Consider the following 22,555-nt stretch of genomic DNA (forward strand, 5'->3'; position numbering starts at 1 on the left):
TCAACTACTCTCGTCAATTGCCGTATGTTCCTGCTGTTAACCATAGGTCCCCAAAACGGCAGAAAACCCTTCGAGAAATCTCCCAATTCTTGTCCTGCGGTATCTTCCTTTCTGAAGACACCTCTAACGACTCTCATCTTGTGGTAATCTGCCGCAGCTGTAAATGTGGGGGGTAACAAGAACAAGACAAAACATGTGCCCGAGAAATCAGGGGGCAACCATGTATACGCTCTGTCATGGCAAATGAAGTAGGTACCCTTAGCTGCTAGAAACGGTGGGGAAGTCTCGGACGCAAAAACATATGTCTCAATGCAAACACTCTTCCCTAACTGAGCTCTAGGATTCTTGCCATTGCCTTGCAGACAGTAATGACCCTGATGGGGTACTATCCAAATCGGGGAGGATCTCTTCGCTCGCTGGTTCCCACTCAGACTAGTTCCATATCCAGTAACGTTCCATCCAATATACGCTAGCGTCTCATCTCTCGGGATAGCCTCATAAGAACCTAGTCCTCTGATCATGTCGACTATTCCCTTGACCAGAGCACTATTCTTCGGATTATCCTTCACAGAACGTAGGGGGTTGACTTCACGGGCATAAATGAACATTGTTCTGTATGCCCACACAGAACCATTGTAGCTAAATGGCAGGACCAGGTAAGGAATACCTTTATCGGTAGTATGGGGCATAAGGCCACACACCCAACAATTAGTTGTGTTCACTACTAGCTGGTGTTGATGCAGAAGCTGAACAAAGGAATTATTAGCGAATTCCATTCTCCTAATGGACTCATGTTCGGGCAGGGGGTGAAAAGAATGCGAAGAGACAGTAGGAGGAGGCATGGGTTGTGCAGTGGGCATGAATGTCACTTGAATAGAGAATGTCACATATCCAATTAAAAACATCATTAAACTAAACAGTATAAACAGACATAATATTAAAAAAACGTTTTCTACTCATTATTATACACATTTCGTTCTTGAAGCTCATTCTTCTAGTAGGTCTCTCCATCCCGAAAAACTCCATCCTCTAACCGTGCTGCTCGCGGCGGATGGGTGTTCCGTGCTAAGGAATGCGCCTGTCGGCCCAGGGAACGCCCTTAGACCAACCAGAACCGTCGACCTAACGTCTTCGGCTTGCACGCCAAGGACTTGGCACCGCGACCCTACAGCTGAACCCGGATGGTGGTTCGAAAAACAAAAATCAAAATAGCTTCTCGGAGGGGAGCTGACCTTAAAAAAAATTAGCAAAGAAGGAACTTAGTTTGTTATTTGTCCCGCGACTCTTGGTGGCAAATCATAACGTTCTTTGCCAGGCAATGTCTGTTCTCGGAAAAGTAGCTCAGGTTTAACAGTGTTCAAACGGTTCGATGGAGGCACAGCTTCTTGAAGAAGATTATCACTTTCTGGCTCAGTGTTTGTTCCAATCAAACGGGCATCGCTGAAAGGCAGAAAACGAGGCACGGTCTCAGTCTCAGAATCAGGAAGTCCTTTTTGGACCCACCGGTCGTACGGCAGAGGCAAAGGGGCCCTCTTACAATGTACGCCGTGAATCCAGTTCTTTTTACCGTGCACTCGTACCGCAGAACGGGTGGATAATAACACCAGATACGGTCCTGTCCAGCGGGGCTGCTCGTTCTTGGTTCGCTGAAAATTCTTCACGAGCACCCACGCTCAATGGTGTGCCCTGGATCTTCAGAAACCTGTGGCAAAGTATCATGAACCTGTTGATGCAGAACACGCAATTTAGCCGTCAATTCGTACAGGTAGTCAAGCAATACAGGGTGTTCTATCTCACTAAATTTTGTCGGCCGCGGCACTCCCCAAATATTTGCCGGGCGACCGAGCACAACCTCATAAGGACTCAGACCCATTCGCGAATGCACAGTCATTCTTGTGGACAGAAGGGCTAATGGCAAAACATCAGGCCATTGTAGACCAGAGCTCGCTTGAATTTTGGCCAATTTCAATTTTAACGTGCCATTGTAGCACTCAACTAGACCAGCTGACTGGGGATGATTGGCAGCGTGGAACTTCTGCCGGATTCCTAACCCATCACACACTCTCTTCATCACTTGACCCACAAATTCACTCCCATTGTCACTCCAGACCATTCTCGGCAACCCATACCTAGGGAAAAATTCCTTAATAAGGGCTTTAGCTGTGGACAAGGCAGTATTGTCCTTCAAAGGGTAGGCTTCCACCCATCTAGAAAAAGAGCAAACAACCACTAAGACATACTTCACATTGTTGCATATCTCCGTGTTGATGAAATCTAGCTGCAAAGCCTCAAACGGATACGTGGGAGGAGCAAAATGACCAGCTGGAGTTGGAGTTCCCTTACCAGCATTGTACATCAAACAAACCATACAGTTCTTGACCAAATTCTCTGCACACTTAGGAATTCCAGCATTTTGCCATACTGGGGCCAACAACTTACAAATTCCTTTCACGCTGATATGGGCCATTCCATGTGCCATCGTAACCACTGGAAGTACATACGCATCAGGCAACAACCATCGCTGATGCTCTGACAACTCAACCCAACAACCATTCGAGTCCAATTTACCCTTGCTTTCTCTCCATTCATTCAACTCTTTCTCTGTAGCTTCAGCTTGGATGGATTTCACACTCTCAATCTTATCTTCACACATACTTCTATCTGGAACCCATCTTGCCGGACCCGCAACGTACATTCGACTCATCACATCTCTCGCAGTCTCTTTCACGACTTCGTCTGCAAACGCATTACCACGACCAACATCATCCGTGATTTTCTTATGCGCACTGCATTTCACGATCGCAACTTGCAACGGCAGAGTAAGAGATTCAAGAAGTTCATTCACCAATTGACCATGTTGGATCTTGGTCCCATGCGAAGTCAGAAACCCATGTTCTCTCCACAATCGTCCAAAGCTAAGAGCAACACCGAACGCATACTGGCTGTCAGTGTACACAGTCACTCTTTTCCCTTTCGACAATACACACACTCTTGTCAATGCAATCAACTCTGCCGCTTGTGCTGAATTATGTGGGATACGAGCAGCTTCAACAATCGTATGCAAAGTCGTAACCGCATATGCCGCAGTCGTATCACCATTCGGAAGCTTGAAGCACGAACCATCAACCCATAAAGTACCATCACATTCCGCAAGAGGAGTGTCCCTAAGGTCTATCCTCCCTTTCGTTTCTTCCTCAGTCCTAAGAAAACAATCATGCTGTTCGGTATCATCTGTCTCAGTTGAGATCGGCAACAACGTGGCTGGATTCAACGTGTTGCATCTCTTTATATGTACATGACTTGCTAACAATGTCAATTCGTAACCTGACAACCGAGCACTAGTTAAGTGCTGTGTCTTGATACGGTTCAACAAGGTATCCACTGCATGTGGAACCATCACGATCAGTGTATTGTCTATCACCAAACCAGCAGACTGTCGGATTGAAACAGCTGCTGCCGCTGTAGCTCTCAAGCAACTCGGCAACGCTCTAGCTACCGGATCCAAAGTCGACGAAAAATAAGCACATGGACGTTGCTTATCGCCAAACTGTTGAGTCAAAAGTGACAATGCACATCCCTCTCTCTCGTGGACATACAATGTGAAGGGTTTACCGTAATCGGGAGTACCCAACACAGGAGCCGAACACAGCGCATCACGCAATTCTGAAAAACTCTTCTGACATTCGTCAGTCCAAGGAATAGGATTCGGAGTATCCTTAACAGTAAGAGCTATCAAAGGTTTTGCAAGCAACGAAAAATTAGCAATCCACTGTCTACAGTACGATGTAATACCTAGAAACGCACGCACTTCTCTCTGTGTCGTAGGCACACTCATTTTCGCAATCGCTTGAATTCTTTCTGGGGTCAATCTTCTTCCCTCCTTCGATAAGAGGTGACCTAAGTAGGTAACTTCTTGTCGGCAATATTGCAACTTTGAAAGAGAAACCTTATGATGGAAATCAGACAAGTGACGTAACAACGACAGAGTAGCCTCTCTACAAGTCTCTTCATTGTCAGCAGCAACTAAAAGATCATCAACATACTGAATAAGGGCAGCACCATCAGGTAAAACCAACAAATCAAGTTGCGTCTTCAAGGCTTGACTATAGATCGATGGACTCTCACAATAGCCTTGAGGAGCGCGTTTAAACCGGAAACTTCGGCCTCCTAAAGAGAAGCCAAAAATATCTCTACTCTCCACGGTAATTGGGATGCTGAAGAAAGCATTCTTCAGATCAATCACCGAAAACCACGTGGCTGTGGCCGGAATCAAAGTCAGTAAAGCGGTGATATCAGGCACAACAGGGAATTGTGGAACAACGATCTTATTCACCTCGCGAAGATCGATCACAAACCTATATACAGGAGGTTGTGAAGAATTGGTTCTTTTCAGAACAGGCAACACCGGACTATTGCACACATTACCTCTCGCTTCCTCAATCACACCTTTCTCAATCAGATCAGAGATGATTGCCAAGAGTGCTCTTTCACCATCACTTGAGATACGATACTGTGGAATGCGTGGCAATCTAGCATTCGCCTTCAATGTCACAACATATGGCGGAATCTCCAAAAGACCCACATCATTAGGACCAGTAGCCCAAAGAGAATCAGGAAGAGAAGACAATTCAGCTGGAAGTTGGTCTTTAGCCAAATACATCGGAGAGATCACTCTCTTTCCCAATGTAAGCTGCACTCCTGAAGGAGAACAATAAAGCGTTGCATGCAATCTCTTCAACAAGTCCAATCCCAACAAGTTCTCACCACAACCTGTCGTCAGAATGAGGGGTGCTTCGAATTCACAAGGTCCGACAGAAAGAGACAAAGGACTAGAAATCGGATTTTTAACCGGGGCGCCAGAAAAACCTACTGAAACATTCGTTGAGCCAGACAAAGGTGCGCCAGGGAGTTTAGAGTGTATGATAGAACTCTTTGCAGCACCAGTGTCCAACAGAAAAGGCTCTGACACACCTGATGCAATCACATCAACATAAGGTCCACTCTGATCTACTGGAACTGAAACGACTCCCTCTCTTTGTCTGTGGCTGTCCTAGCAATCGTTACCTTCCATATTCTCACCTTCAACGTAATAATCATCCGCATAGTATTGAGCCGTCCTACCAGACGCACCATTCTGTTGATCAAAACAATTCATCGAATTCTGCGGAGGCAAGGAACGCGCAATCTGAGACATACCACGTCCTTGACCTCGCGGAGCTTGTTGAACACCTCGACCTCTCATACCAGAAACACCATTCGTGCGCTGTAATAAAGTCGGGCAACTATTCTTGAAGTGACCCTCTTCTTTGCAATACGCACACTGATTAGGACCTACAGAAAAACGCTGTTGAGAAGACTCGAACCTTTGCATGTTTCTCTGATATTGTTGGGGTTGCTGATAATCACGCTGGGTATTGCGAGGCGGGTATGCTTGCTGCAAAATAACCTTAGTCTTCAATTCCTTAGTCTTTTATCCGCTTTCTCTATCTCATCCTTATTTCTATTCTCATAGTACTGGGCAGTAGCCAATATCTGTGCTGACGAAGAAACAGCCCCGGCACTTTCAGAATCCTTCAACCTATTGCACAACTCGGGAAGCAAATTATGCACAAACTTGTCAACGAACAACCTTTGACCACCTTCTGTACTCATGTCTTGACCACTGTGGTCTGCAAATGTCTCTTCAAATCGAGTGAAAAAGTCGGACACAGTTTCGTCTTTCTTCTGCTTGCATGCAGACAACTTGTCCCAATTGACACACATAGCAGGCATCAAAGTCTTCATATAATCAATAATTCTACCAGGGAGATCAGCAATCACATTCTCGGGTTTAGCACCACCTATTTGTCTTTCATCTGCAGTTCTAAGGTTATTCCATGTATCTCCTAATTCCTGCGCATGATCCGTATGACGAATCTTACTCCATATAGGCTGTGGAACAACATTCCCAAATAACATATCTATATCAGCCAAATTCATAATACATGAACTCGCAGTTTGAGATAGCTCCTTATAAAACCCCGCAGGATTTTTACGTGGATCAGGCAGAGTCTGCTTTAGAGCTAGGACTTCGGCACGCTTCCATGGAACATGTACCCAAACGCGCTGGAAATGTGCCAGAACAGGTGGATTAGCATTCGCATCACCAGGTCTCCAAACGGGAGGAACCTCACGCATCGGGTATTGACGTGCCTTTCTCCTAACTGAAGAATCAGGCTCAAATAACGACCTAGAAGGAAACTCACTCCTAAACGACAACAATGTCGCGACTGCTCTTTCAACATCAAGACCCACTATACTTCCTTTCGCAAACTCGGACCGCACACGGAACAACTCATGCGGAGTCTGCCCTACCTCGCTATCTTCCCATTGTTCACGAAGGAAAGAACACATCACATCAAATACGTATCTCTGTTTCGGTGCTTCCCATTGATGGAAAACATCCATAACACCCTCAAGATCATAGTGCGAAGGAAAGGTAACCCATTTACGCGCCAAGTGATCTAACACTGTCCGTTCATCAGGACCAGGCAATTGACTACGCAATTGCTTACGCTCTACAACAGGAGACATACCCAATGAACCCATTAGAGGAGAAAAAAGACTAGCAACCGCATCAGTCATCCTCCGTCGAGCAGAAGGAGAAGGTGACAAAAGAACAGGAGACAAAGCAGAATGAGAAGGAACCGAAGTCGGAACAGTGACAGAGGGGACAGACAACACAGGTATAGGAGTAGCAGACGAAGGAGGTAGCAAAGACGGCAGCCCTTGAGAGGGCTGCGCCGAGGCAGTAGTAGCCAGTAGAGGGAGAGCTGGCTGTTGAGGAACCACTGGAGGTAAAACAACCGGGGGTTGCGCAACTACAAGTGGCTGAGGTGCGGTAGCACTCTGAGCATAAGGGGGTGGTGAACTTAATAGATGCGACATTAAAGGATCTTTCGCAAGATCTTTCTTTTCTTCTTGCTGTTGAGGCGGCAAAGCTGGATAACATTTGTCTACCGCTAATTTACGTTGCCTAAACATCTGTTCGCTTTCTTGCTCTTCCTCATTATCCTTAAACTATATAGCAGCCTGCACCATCGACATACCTCGTGCACGCTTATTTCGTTTCGCTAACTTAATTTCCTTTTGTTTGGCTTCCTTTCGCCAAAGGCGGAAAGAGTCAAACATTGCCGGCCGGGCTTTCTTTTTGAAGAGTCTGACTTCCAAATTATCTAAAATGTCCGTGTCGTAACTACCATATTGGGGCCACTTTAGCACACCATCTTTCCTAGTATACCTAATCCATACATCATTATACGTGATGGGGCCCACGCCGTGTTTTAAATAGAGCTCATAGGTCGGAGTTCCAATCGGAGGTACCGGACACGAGTCCTCCAATCGGGAATCCCTATTACAACCATAACAAAATATCTTTCCAAGTCTGCTAAGACCAGGCATCTTCGCTCACTAGTCTAGCTTCAAACTTCAAGGGAATATCAAAACGATAGCCTCGTGAATACACGAGTCCCTCGGCTTTGGGGCCTGCAGGTACTAAATCAAAGCGATCCCGAAGGATACCAAAACAAACTAAGGACTGAGAGACGCTCCACTCATACTTAACTGAAATATCGATGACGTCGCCAGAAGACCCGTCTATCGTCTCGCTTTACAAGTCATCAAAGGCTCCAAGACAGGGCGACAGTCAGGGCAGCAGTCCTTCGTAGCCGTCAAATGCGGGGAACTTCGCAGCAAAGACTTTCGGACCACAACGACATACAGGGGTCGATGAAGTGGTTGGCCTCCCTCCAGAATTTTCACACGAAGCTCCTTACGATCTTCAGGCTTGGACCAGTACCGCTGAAGTCGCCCCACGTTGGGCGCCAACTGAAGAACCGGGATTTAAACCCAGCGGCGCAGGGGACACGCCCGAAGTCTTCGGGTTCACCTGTCTTAGAGTACAGAGACACGGGATTCTTCTGTTGACATCAAAGATCAATTTTATTAGCTGCAGCCAGTAACAGAGGTCCTAGAAGTACAACACGGTGTATGTTCTCAGGAGACTGCTCAACATAATAGAGCGGAGCATCGTCTTTTATGCCAAAAACCACGTTCCTGGCTAGCACCAATTACTCACAAATTTGAACAATCAGAGGATGATATTTACAGAGGCATCACATAACGACAAACCCACTTTCAGTTATCCAACCCCTCGCCAATGACAAGGCAAAAATCCAGCATTCTTGTTCGAACAGGCCGGACGGGCCCATCATAAAAGACCTCAACCCAAATCAATAATTAGGCCATAAGGCCATAAAAGGAAGGAGCAGAAACAGATGAAGGGAAAGATAGAGGGGTGTGTGCGTGTGCCATAGAATCAATAATGTCCTGCTCTTTGATCTCTATCTGACCAGCTGCTTAACAAGGTACTGGCTCAACAAGTTTAGCCTCGGGCAACAGGGTCAGTTGACTCAGGTCAAACTGAAGTTAACACGAACTCGAACTAAGGTGTATGCGTCCCTAGAGGCTCGCTTGGCCACAGTCATCCTGTAGTCATTAGCCTATGTGAGGGCAACGACAAAATGGCGGTTATGCACCAAATGGAACCCACGGGTGCAGACTAGATCGTCAAATACACAGTGAATCCATCGGTGTGGCATGACGAAAACGCTTACGCATACCGCACTTGTCAGTCGCGGTTCGCTGATACCAAAATCATCACGATACGACAACCTTCATTGAATGGGTTCAGAATTCATGGAACCACAATGGCCGGCCTACAGCTTGCGTGCATGTGCGCGGGTGCACGCTTACGAGCAGAGGCACCATATGGCTTTCCTCGTCATGCTCATTTAGCGCATGGCTCGCCGCGCTTGATCGCGATCACTTTCGCGGCCCTGCGCGGCTTGAATGGACACCTTCCTCATTACTTAAACGGCCAATGCTTGTTTTCTGGTTTCTCTCAGTTGAAATTGCACCTGCTTAAACATTAGTCAATGGTAATAATAGAGTCCCCCATTTATTTTTGGGAATCTCCCGTTCTCCAATATCGTGTAAAAATGTTGACATGTATTGTTTTAAGAATGTACAGGCTTCCAGGACTGCACCAATCCACTCAAATGCGCAGCTAGGTGTTTGCCGCGACACTCTTCAAAGTTGCTGCCGTTGACACACGACATTAGCTATATATTCCACAGTTCTCTTGTAGAGAGAATTTCACTCCGTGTTTTCGGTCCCTCCCTTGCCCTCTCCCCTCCCCTCCGGTCTGCGTTTTACTCCTCCTCCCCTCTAAGCATGACTTCATCACAACAAGAGCTCTTTTCCAGGGATTGCATCACCCCAGGACTATGTGAACTCCAGCCTGATACCGCGGACCTCCTGCTGTATGGGAGAGCTGCCCTTCTGGGCCTGGGCGCCTGTGGAGTTATACTACGGACTGCAGACTGGAGCTGCGGCCCCCTGGGCTCGTGAGAGATGCGCGTGGGATATTACGTGAGCTGCCCAGATGGCATGAGAACCTAAAGCAGAGTCTGCTGCAGGCCAGCAGAATTGCCTCGTACTGCACCCTTTAAGTGCGAGGAGCGAGTCCACCATGGGGATTCCCTGAAAAAAAATCGGAATATCCGTTTCAAAGTTTTTATTTATTTTATTTTTTATTTATTTAGTTCCTTTTTTATAAAGCGTGGACATTACCCGAAGGTGTCAGAGCGCTGTAAAGTGGTGCTTTTGGGCGCTGCATTAGAAGTACAGGAAACTTCCGCGCTTGAGTTGCGCAGAGATTATGCGCATTACGGGAACAATACAAAACAGTCATGGGAACATCAGTGTAAAGTTATTTCACGCTCATTACATGCACATCACAGGCATCAGCAGCTAAGGGGCGACGCACAAAACAGGTCCCACACGGGCACCAGCAGTTAGTGCTTCCTTTAAGCAGGCAAGAATCCCGCTGATGCAGTAACATTCCCTCCACAGGAGTCTCTCAGTAATTTGGTGCAACTCTGCATCTACGCGAGAGAGTAACTACTTCTGGTAATAACAGGCCCAGCAAAACACAAGGCTATGTGCGGAGAGCCATCCTTGTCAAGAGCGCGTACATACAGCCGCAGGCGATTGCATAACCAGAACCCAACAGGCAGCGTGCAGCCCCCTCCAGGGCGCAGGCTGCGACTCTGGTAAATATAGATGCCTCCAGAGACCTCAGCGTACAGGCCCACGCAGGTTCCCTGCCACAGTGGAGGGCATTGAGTCTTTTGTGCAGTTGTAACTCCGCCATCTCGCGTGTGCAGCCACTCTCAGCGTTAAGGCTCATGCTCTGTGTGTAACCACCGCCATGGTTCAGACGTATGTTTGTGATCAAACCGCTATAAACCTGTGTGCACCACTATACAAATGCAAGCTACCTCCTGAGATCACCTATGCCTCACTACATATATTTCCCTGCAGCCACCCCCTAGGCTGGATGCTCATTGATTGGAGTGACTTATTGACTCCCTAAAAGCCTTGGGTCCATCTTGAGGGGCAGAATAATTTTTCAGTGGACTTATTTGTAGACGGGTAAATACATTTTGTAAATCATTTCATAAGCTGCCAGACTTTTCTGTATTATTACTCTTAATTCACCATTCATCAATTGAAGGATCGCTCACAAAGCTGTGGATCTATGAAGTAAGGACTTGTCACGAATTCCTGTCATACGAGGGGAGGAAAACGGTAACCAGCGAAAACGGACTACATCTCCCAGGATGCTTAGCGGTTGAGAGGTTATGTAAACAGGAGAGCTGTTACATAACTCAAGGAACACACGCCCTTATGTAAACAGGAGAGCTGTTACATAACTCAAGGGAAACACGCCCTTATGTAAACAGGAGAGCTGTTACATAAACTCAAGGAAAACACGCCCTTATGTAAACAGGAGAGCTGTTACATAACTCAAGGGAAACACGCCCTTATGTAAACAGGAGAGCTGTTACATAACTCAAGGAAACACGCCCTTATGTAAACAGGAGAGCTGTTACATAACTCAAGGAAAACACGCCCTATAAAGGGAGGAACCGGGAGGTACAACGCTGTCGGATATTGTGTTCACACCGACGTACCTGCTTCGTGAAGAGCAGTGTTCCGGAGTGGTGCTCCAGTAAGGCAAGAACGGAGGTAGGTCGAGTCGTTACTCCCTGGGCCGTGTCTTGCCCCATCGTCACCTGTGAAGGACCCGGAAGCTCTACCGGTCAACCATTGAGCTTCGCTTTTTGACTCGGCTGAGTCCAAGCGCAGTGGCGCTTTTGCTGGTTGGAGTCGTAACTCCCAGCCCGACCAGAGACACAGGGACTGCCAGCTGTAACGCACACCAGGAGGTGTTTGCCGCGTTACAGACTCGGAAGTCCACAGGATCGATCGAGCGGCTGCTCTCGGTTCAGTCTTCTTGCTTGTGATTGGGGTATCGGTGACGCATCACCAGGAGGTGACTCCGCGTCCCGGTGCAGTCTGAGGAAGAGGTTGAGCGGCTGCTCCCTTCAGGTAGAGACCCCGGCTGGGTGTTTCCCTGACTCCTCGATTCTCCCCAACACTCTTCGTGCCCCTCACAGCCTACCGATTGGCATTGTCGGCCATTTCATTTCTGCCCTCTGTTGGCATACGCCGGGACCGGCGTATATGCAGAGGACGGTTAGGACCATCCGTGCTGTGGGCTGGTAACGTACTTAGCCTGGAGGATTCCAGTGACTATAACTTTTGTTTATTCTTTCTATTATATTTGCCTTCATTAAAACAACTAACCCTTCACTAGTGGTTGCGTCCTCATTGTCGTGTCTGTTAAACGATCCTGAGACGTTCAGGGCGTTACAAAATATCCGACCTTAATAACACTAACTGTCTCCCGGTCGATAACAGACATGGCAACACTTGATGATGTGCTGGCTGCTTTAGCGGCCATGCAAGTTGAAGTGGCTGCCTCTAGGCAAGAAACAGCCGATGTAAAAGCCAGACTGGATGCTATCCAATTGGACCCGCTCACGCCCAGCACCTCCCTCACGAATCAGACCCCTGCGGTAGTAGTGGAAATGCCGGTAGCCATCCCCTTGGCGACACCAGAGAGGTACAGTGGGGATCCTAACACAGTGCAGGTATTCCTCACACAAGTGGCGCTACATTTATCGTGCAAACCAAAGGCGTTCCCCACGAGTCAGGCTCGTGTGGCTTTCCTTATATCCTATTTGGCTGGAAACGCGGCACAATGGGCCGTACCTCTGGTGAGCAGGGACGACCCCCTCTTATGTGATTGGGGTGCTTTTCGCGAGGAATTCCTGAAGGTATTCGACAGAAGGGCTGACTCGTACACGGCGGACCGTGAAATGCTTGAGTTGAGACAGGGATCCAACGACCTGGTGCAGTATCTCAACGCGTTCCGAAGGCTGGTTGCGGAAACCAAGTGGCCTGTTGCTAAACAGACGGCGCTCTTCCATCAAGGGCTGTGCGATGAGCTCAAGGACGCCGTGGCTCATATTGACCCTCAACCCAAGACATGTGAGGGCCTTATCAACCTGGTATTACGGCTGGAACATAGGCTAAGTGAAAGAAAGGGGGATCATGGGAGAAAAGGAAAATCCCTTCCATCCTATGTGACGGTGGGAAGTCCTGAAACTTCCACCGCATCCAAGGGAGAACCCATGGACATCGGCGCAATACGAGCGAGCCTCACAGCCACGGAGAAAGAGTCACGCCGTAAACAAGGATTGTGCCTATATTGTGGCAAAAAAGGCCACTACGTACGTGAATGCCCTGCCAAACCGAAGACGTCACGTTATCGGGCCAACCGGTCGGTAACAGCCGTGGTGGACATACCGGCGGAAAACTAGAGGACTCCAAGACCAGAGAAGGGGCATCTCGGAGTCACTCATCCATCCCTTCACTTTCCAACTCGGTCACTAAGGGACAACGACACCTGTTTATCACGGTGCACGTGGGAGTGCATGACCAGTGGATACCCGTTGTGGCCATGGTGGATTCAGGGGCCACTGGCATGTTTATGGACCACAACGAGGCATGCAGGCTAGGGCTAGTGCTTCTTCCCAAAGCTGTACCCGAAGACGTCTATGCTGTAGACGGAAGGCGATTGGTGACGGGGCCCATCGGGCAGCACACGGGGGTCCTTCCGATGAGATATGGGTGGAACCATTTGGAACAAATCGATTTTAACATCATCCGAGCGCCCCAATATGGCGTCATATTGGGATTGCCGTGGCTACAGAAACACAACCCCTTTGTGGATTGGCCAACACATCGCATCGAAATGACGTCACCGTATTGCATCCTGCATTGTGGAATAAGAACGGAATCCCTTGACGCAGATGAGAGCGGGAGTCAGACGGTGGCTACAGCGGCAGAAAAAGATGTGGCTCTCCCCCAGGCTTATCACAGTTTTGAGGATGTATTTGATGAGGTGAAGGCGGAAGTGCTACCACCACATAGACAGTTTGACTGCCAGATCGACCTGGTGCCAGGGGCCAGCGTTCCCAGCGGCAGGCTGTATGCCCTGACGGAGCCTGAAAACGTGCATCTCCGGGGGTACCTGGATAAACTCCTCAAGCTAGGATTCATCCGCCCGTCCAAGTCTCCGGCCGCCTCGCCACTCTTCTTCATCCCGAAGGCTAATGGGGAGCTGAGAGCCTGTGTGGACTTTAGGGCATTGAATGCGATAACCATAAAAAATTGGTACCCCTTGCCTCTCATCAGTGTACTTCTGGAACAGGTCAAGAAAGCTCGTATCTACACCAAGTTGGATTTGAAAGGGGCATACCATCTGGTGCGCATGAGGGACGGAGACGAGTGGAAGACCGCCTTTAAGACCAGGTTCGGCCTTTTTGAGTACCTCGTCATGCCGTTCGGTCTGTGCAACGCCCCGGCAGCCTTTCAGTACTTTTTGAATGAGGTATTCAGAGAGGAGTTGGATATCTACGTGGTCGTATATATCGACGACATCCTCATCTATTCGTCCAGTGTGGAGGAGCACGTACACCACGTCAAAGCTGTGCTCCAAAAGCTGAGGGAAAACATGCTGTTTTGTAAACTCAGCAAGTGTGACTTCCACGTCACATCCGTGGAATTCCTCGGAGTGATGCTGAGTCCAGAGGGACAGGAGATGGCAGAACGAAAGATCAAGGCGGTGAAAGAATGGCCGGTGCCCCAAAGCGTGAAGGACGTCCAAAGTTTCATTGGCTTCGCCAACTTTTACAGGCGGTTTATAGATGGATTTTCAGGAGTGGTGGCCCCAATCACACAGCTACTGAGGAAGTCCAAGGAGTTTGTCTGGTCCCCTGAAGCGAACAAAGCCTTTGAGGCCCTGAAAAGCGCCTTTGGTAAGGCGCCGGTGTTGGCTCACCCCGATCCGGATCTCCCCTACGTGGTGGAAGCGGACGCGTCGGATGTGGCGCTGGGGGCTATCTTGTCCCAACGCAACCACGACACAGGGGTGCTTCATCCCGTTGCGTACATGTCCCGCAAACTCAACGACGCCGAACGCAACTACCATATTGCGGAGAAGGAGCTTCTCGCAATCAAGGACGCCTTCACCGAATGGAGGCATTGGTTGATGGGGGCAAGACATGTGGTATCGGTGTACACGGACCATCGGAACCTACAGTTCATGACGGCCACTAGACACCTTTCTCCCAGGCAGCTGCGGTGGATGATCTTCTTTGCGGGGTTCAACTTCCGCATCACATATCGGCCGGGGACGGAAAACCGGAAGGCGGACGCCCTGTCCCGTCAATCTGCAGTTAAGGAACCATTGCCTGCAACCGAGCGTTCCATCATTTCCCCGAGGATGGTATTGGGGGTTATCCAACCGGATACTTTCCTGAGGGGAATAAAGAGAGGGATCAGGTCATTCGCATGGCGGAGGTGGCTCCTCAGTCACAGAGAATGGCAGCTGAAGGACGGGATACCCCTGAAGGGCAGGTGCCTATTGATACCCACGCCTAGGCTAAGGAAACAAGCATTCATCTGGTGCCATGACTCTCCATGCGCAGGTCATTTGGGCTTTGAAAAAACGGTGGCTAGCATGGGACGGCATTTCTGGTGGCCAACCATGAGAGTGGATGTCAGGAGGTGGGGACAGGAGTGTCCTACGTGTGCTACCATGAAGGCCGACCATGGCCGAACCCAAGGGCTCTTACATCCACTTCCGACCCCGGATAGACCATGGGATAGCATATCACTGGACTTCGTGGTGGGCCTACCGGTAGACCAGGGGATGACGGCAATACTGGTGGTGGTGGATTACTTGACGAAAATGGGGCACTTCATCCCCTGCAAGAGAGTCCCTACGGCCGGGGAATTGGCGTCACTACTCCTAAAGAATGTGGTACGACTGCATGGATTACCTGGGGTGATCGTGTCGGACCGGGGGTCGCAGTTTACTGCGCAATTCTGGAAGACTTGGTGCACTGCGCTGCATGTTAAGACCGCCCTGTCCACCAGCTACCACCCTCAAACGGACGGCCAAACCGAGCGCCTGAACCAAACGCTCAAACAGTATCTGCGATGTTTTGTGGACCAGGGCAGGGAAGAATGGGTCGACTTGCTATGGGTTGCAGAGATAGCCTATAACAACGCCACTCACAGCTCCACACAGTCATCTCCGTTCTATAGCAACTATGGCCAACATCCCAGGTTCTTGCCATTTCTACATCCGTTCAGAGAGGACAGGATTCCCGCCACAGCGGACAGGGTGGCACACATAAAAGACACATTGATGCGCTCAAGGGCTGTCCTAATAGAGGCCAAGAGAAGATACAAGGCTGCGGCAGATAGGAAGAGAAGGCCCGGGCCACTGTACCGCACTGGAGACTACGTCTGGATATCCACAAGAAACATGAGGTTTCGAAAGAACAGTGTGTTCCATCCCAAGTACATGGGCCCCTATCGAATTACCAAGTGTATGGGTCCCGTGAACGTGAAGGTGTGCTTGCCCCAGTCATTGCGGATACACCCTGTCTTTCATGTATCATTGCTCAAACCAGCACCCTCCAAGCCGTCTGGGACACCTCGGCCGGTATGCGTGGAGTCGGAGGTGGAGTATGAAGTGTCGGGCATACGGGCGTCCAAATGGCGCAGGGGGAAGCTGTGGTACCTGGTTGCGTGGAAAGGCTATGGCCCGGAGGAGCATTCATGGGAACCGGCTGAAGGGGTTCATGCTCCGCGCTTGGTCTCCTTGTTCCATCGGCGTTTTCCTGCCAGCGCTGGACCCGTGGGGAGCCGCTGAGAGGGAGGATGTACTGTCAAGAATTCCTGTCATACGAGGGGAGGAAAACGGTAACCAGCGAAAACGGACTACATCTCCCAGGATGCTTAGCGGTTGAGAGGTTATGTAAACAGGAGAGCTGTTACATAACTCAAGGAACACACGCCCTTATGTAAACAGGAGAGCTGTTACATAACTCAAGGGAAACACGCCCTTATGTAAACAGGAGAGCTGTTACATAAACTCAAGGAAAACACGCCCTTATGTAAACAGGAGAGCTGTTACATAACTCAAGGGAAACACGCCCTTATGTAAACAGGAGAGCTGTTACATAACTCAAGGAAACACGCCCTTATGTAAACAGGAGAGCTGTTACATAACTCAAGGAAAACACGCCCTATAAAGGGAGGAACCGGGAGGTACAACGCTGTCGGATATTGTGTTCACACCGACGTACCTGCTTCGTGAAGAGCAGTGTTCCGGAGTGGTGCTCCAGTAAGGCAAGAACGGAGATAGGTCGAGTCGTTACTCCCTGGGCCGTGTCTTGCCCCATCGTCACCTGTGAAGGACCCGGAAGCTCTACCGGTCAACCATTGAGCTTCGCTTTTTGACTCGGCTGAGTCCAAGCGCAGTGGCGCTTTTGCTGGTTGGAGTCGTAACTCCCAGCCCGACCAGAGACACAGGGACTGCCAGCTGTAACGCACACCAGGAGGTGTTTGCCGCGTTACAGACTCGGAAGTCCACAGGATCGATCGAGCGGCTGCTCTCGGTTCAGTCTTCTTGCTTGTGATTGGGGTATCGGTGACGCATCACCAGGAGGTGACTCCGCGTCCCGGTGCAGTCTGAGGAAGAGGTTGAGCGGCTGCTCCCTTCAGGTAGAGACCCCGGCTGGGTGTTTCCCTGACTCCTCGATTCTCCCCAACACTCTTCGTGCCCCTCACAGCCTACCGATTGGCATTGTCGGCCATTTCATTTCTGCCCTCTGTTGGCATACGCCGGGACCGGCGTATATGCAGAGGACGGTTAGGACCATCCGTGCTGTGGGCTGGTAACGTACTTAGCCTGGAGGATTCCAGTGACTATAACTTTTGTTTATTCTTTCTATTATATTTGCCTTCATTAAAACAACTAACCCTTCACTAGTGGTTGCGTCCTCATTGTCGTGTCTGTTAAACGATCCTGAGACGTTCAGGGCGTTACAGGACTATAGTCTTTGGCGTCTGGCTGCCAGCCAGCCCTGTGTACCTTTTCCTTAAGCTGATGTTGCTTATAGCTGTTTTTAGATTTTTGGATTCTACGTCACCTTTTTGTACAGGAGGCCATTGACTACTGCCACCTGGCAACTGAAAGCAAAAGCAGCTAAACCCCAGGTGACTACCCACAGATTACATATAAGAGAGAGTTTCACTGTACTTTTGGAATATGTGAACTTCAAAATGACAACACAGGCTTGTGGCACATGAGGGTCTGTGTGGTGTGTGAACAGCAGTATGACTGCTGCTGCCTGTGAGAGGTTGACCCATGGCATTATTAGAGTTTTGTACAATACCTGAACTGCAGTTTTGACCAGTGGTCCACCCAATGTCTGTAAAAGCTGATCCCTTGAGGTATGAGGGGCTTGCACAGTACGTGAACTGCGGCCTTATGCTCCGGGCCTCAAGCTGTCAGTGGGAGAGGCATCCCTGGGCCTGCGATATATCATATGTGGGCCGGTTTCTCCCCAGTCAGTCTGCTTACCTGTGTGCCCATCTGCGCTGTATGTGTGTCACAATCTGTATATATGTGCCAGTCTGTAGAGTATGTGTTTGTACAAGACTGCACACTTGTGGACCAGTCTGCACAGTAGTTCTGCTGGTTTGTACATGCAGGCCCCAGTCTGTTTAGTTGAAGTGCCAGACTGTTTTAATTGCGTCAACTTCAGCTTTATAACGAAATTAGATGGAATATCTCACCCCAGCATTGGCATAGCCAATAGGTCTCGCTTTTGGGACCTTATAAGTATTTAGTTAGGCAGCACAATAGCCTTGGTGCAACAACATCAACTGTTGCCTGGGTAAACACTTATAAGGTCCCAAAAGCGAGACCTATTGGCTATGCCAATGCTTGTTGTTAAATGGTGTAAATATGTTCAGTAGTTCCTGAGAAATTAAAAAAATAGAGGTTGGAAAATCAATTTCCCATAGGAAACTTTAGCCAAGGCTGCAGCCTGAACTGCAGAACGGAATTACACCAAATTTGGCAAAAAGGTAGTGCTTGGTTCAGAAAGCGTCCTTTTTTTAAAATGGTGTAAATCCGTTCAGTAGTTGCTGAGAAATTAAAAAATAAAAGTTTCGATATATATAGGGACGCAGTGGATTCGCAACCCCTCCCGAGCACGAGCTTCACTGTGATTGGCTGCCAACACTCCAAACCAGGAAGTGTTGGCAGCCATCTTGTGACTCGGTAGAACCGAGTCACAAGAAAACAGTAAACAAAGGTGAAAAAAAAGAAAAGGGGGCAGGGTAGAAACACCCTAACCCTCTAGGCCTGCTCAGGGCTAAAAGAAGCATTAAAAAAAAAAATAATTGGCAACATTTGTGCTGGGCTCGCGAATCCCGCCAAATGTTTTTTAAAAAATGGAGCCCGCAATTCATTTTAATAAGGCCCCAAGTGGGCCAGGTCCCAGGGCCATTGCCAAAAAATATTAGCAGGGGCCTGCGAGGGCCCCCGCAGCCCCGGGGACCGCCACCTCACCGGGGCTTGTTTAATTTGTAGGGGGGCCTCCAAGGAAATATTCGCGGGGGGCACACAGCCCCCCCCACAGCCCCGGGGACCGCCACCTCCGGGGCTTTTTTTTTTTTTTTATTATACCTGTGGAGGGGGAGCTCGAGCCCCCCCCACACGCCCTGGGGAACGCCACCTTCCCGGGGCTTCAATCACATTGGAAGGGGGGCTGCACGGCCCCCTTTCAGGAGCCCTCGATGGCCATGGGACTGCCACCCCCCAGGGCCGGCTCCTGCAGTGTTCCCGGGTGCCCACCCCACCGGACATTGCTGTTTGCTATGACAGGGCGGGAAACATAGGAAACTTGCTTTGGATTTTGGAAGCGAGAGCAGGGAAACCTGCTCTCTCTTCCAAAATCCAAAGCAGATTGCTTTTCCACACGGGGAGCTGCATGTCAGCTGGCGGGACCGTGGGGGCATTGGGGCTCCCCCCACGGTCCCAAACGGATAGGGCCGGCCCCGGGGATGGGGTCCCCAGAGCTAGAAGAGGCCCGGGAGGTCCCCCAAAAATAAATAAATAAAGGCCGGCCCTGGGGGATGGGGTCCCTGGGGCCAATAGAGGCCTCAGGAGGGGGGCCACGCAGAGAATATATGTGGCCATGCCCCAGGGAATGGGGTCCCCGGGGCCAGAATTGGCCACGGGAGGGGGGCTCATGCGGCCCACTTACCGTTCATATATTTTTTTTTTTCTTAAAAAGGGGTCAGTCTCTGAGGGAAGGGGTCCCCAAGGCCCAAAAAAGGAAAAAGAAGGGGGCCGCACAGACCACCTTCTAAAAAAACAAAATTAGAAAAAAACGACCGGCATCGTGCCGTAGGCCCCGCCCCCTCCCAGCAACACTCTGCAAACGCGCCCTGTGGTGCGTTTTAAGTTGGGGAATTAATTCCCCTTCAATACTGGGGACCCCTGGGGGCCAACTAGCCCACCAGGTCGCTCCAGTATGCTCCACAGGGCAGAGATGTGGCCCAAGGCCACGCCCTTTTTACACCTCTCTGCAACACAGCTCTGTGGCGCTTAGTGGAGGTACCTGGTGGGCTAGTTGGACCCTAGGGACCCTCAGGACTCAAGGCGATTTAATTCCCCCAATTTAGAGCGCACCAGGGGGCGCGTTTGCACAGTGGTGCAGGGAGGGGACGTGGCCTGATTTGAGAAGTGTGTGCAAATGCGCCCTGTGGTGCACTTTAAGTTGGAGGTTTAAGTCCCCTTCATCCTAAGGGTCCTTGGGGGCCAACTAGCCTATCAGGTGCCTTCAGTAAGCGCCAGTGAGCTGCGTTGCAGAGTGGTGGTCCAAGGCCACGCCCCTTTTTATACCACTCTGCAACGCAGCTCTGTGGCGCTTACTGGAGGTAGCTGGTGGGCTAGTTGGCTCTCACGGACCCTCAGGATTCAAGGAGACTTAATCACCCAACTTAAAATCCGCCACAGGGCGCGTTTGCACACTTTTCACATCAGGCCCCGCCCCCTCCCTGCACCACAGTGCAAACGCGCCCTGTAGCGCGTTTTAAGTTGGGGGATTAATTCCCCTTCAATCCTGAGGGTCTCTGGGGGCCAACTAGTCCACCAGGTAACTCTTGTAAATGCCACAGGGCTGTGTTGCAGAGAGGTGCTCCGAGGCCATGCCCCTTTTTACACCACTCTGTAAACGCAGCTTCTGGTGCACTGCTGGTGGGACGATAAGGTCCTCTTGTGTCATGAAGACCTTAAGACACAAGTGGACTTCATCCTCTGAGCAGCAGTGCGCCAGAAGCCGCGTTTGCAGCATGTTGTAAAAAGGGGCATGGCCTCAGAACACCTCTCTGAAACGCAGGTCTGTGGCGCTTACTGGATGTACCTGGTGGGCTACTTGGCCACCAGGGACCTTCAGGATTCAAGGGGACTTAATAGGGATGTCATAGTTAGAAATTAGCATTTAAAAAAACATTGAAATTCACTGAAAAAAACATAGGTTTCAGGTACACTATAGTTAGAAATTAGCATTTAAAAAGCCTTAGAAATTCACTGAAAACACCATCGGTTTCAGGGACATTATAGTTAGCCGGACATTTCACTCTTACAAAACCATAGAAATTCGGCCGTTATAGTTAGTTCAGCTAACTATAACTCGCGCACCCGCAATGCACTGCTCATGACGTCACATATTACATCATTCATGACATGGTCAGTGACATCAATGATGACATCTCAAATGACATCACTGATGACACCATCCACGTGAAAATCTGATGCACCTCCTCACACTCTAATGTAACCTTTGATACACCCACTGTAAAATACAGACTACCATTTTCTAAATCATTGACACACCAATACCAGTTACTACATACGCACTCACTGATTCCTAGGTCTACACACACATCCACTCATTCATCCATACAATCACTCATACATGCAGTCACTCATCAATACAACACTATGATATGCACTCATACACCTATACAGACACTCACACACCGCCACTCATCCATATAGTTACTTACACACCTAGTCAGTCATGCTATGTATCAATCACACTCACATTTACTCACCTATACAATTATACACACACCACCTCACTTATTCATACAGATACTAACGCATACTTACTATCTTATACAATGAGTGATACAAGTACACACTCATCCATACAGCCAGTCTCACAATCACCGTCTATCATATAGAGTCATGCAAAAACAACAGTTGATGGACAGAATGCAGAACAATGTCATACATTCACCCCAGTACAGAGATATGGGCCTAAATCCATCGTTTTTTTGCTCACCATGCCATTTCAGTTTGAACCCAGCCATATGCAAATCAGTCTTGAGCCTGTGCCTCATGGGAACAGTCCAGCCCGAACTGCCAAGCCAGGTCCTCCCTGGACTGGGAACAAGCATCCTAGGACTGGTTTCGGGGTTTCACCCATCTTCAGCCAAGATAGCTTGATTCCAGTGGCATGGAGAGCACGGGACCCACGTCTGGGCATACCCGTCCCACTCGGGGTGACAAATGCAAAAACAACAGTTGACGGACAGAATGCAGAACAATGTCATACATTCACCCCAGTACAGAGATCTGGGCTTAAATCCATCGTTTTTTTGCTCACCATGTCATTCCTGTTTGAACCCAGCCATATGCAAATCAGTCTTGAGCCTGGACTGTTCCCATGAGGCACAGGGTCAGACTGATTTGCATATGGCCATGTCTGAACTGGGGTGGCGGAGTGAGCTAAAGAATGATGTTGGATTAAACCCAGATCAGTTGACTGGGGTGAGTGCTTGCAATGTTCAACACTCCGTCCATCATCCCCTTTGATTTTGCTTTGTTCGCCCTAAGCTGGCAGTGTATGCCCAGATGTGGGTCCCTCCCTTGCTCACTTTGCCACTGGATTCAAGCTAGCCTGGCTCATGACGGCTGATTAGCCAGAAATCGGTCCCAGGATGCTTGTTTCCGGTCCAGGGAAGACATGGCTTGGCAGTTCGGTCTGGACTGTTCCCATGAGGCACAGGGTCAGACTGATTTGCATATGGCCATGTCTGAACTGGGGTGGCGGAGTGAGCTAAAGAATGATGATAGATTAAACCCAGATCAGTTGACTGG

This window comes from Triturus cristatus, chromosome 4_2, assembly GCF_964204655.1.
Source record: "Triturus cristatus chromosome 4_2, aTriCri1.1, whole genome shotgun sequence".
NCBI classification, from domain to species: domain Eukaryota; kingdom Metazoa; phylum Chordata; class Amphibia; order Caudata; family Salamandridae; genus Triturus; species Triturus cristatus.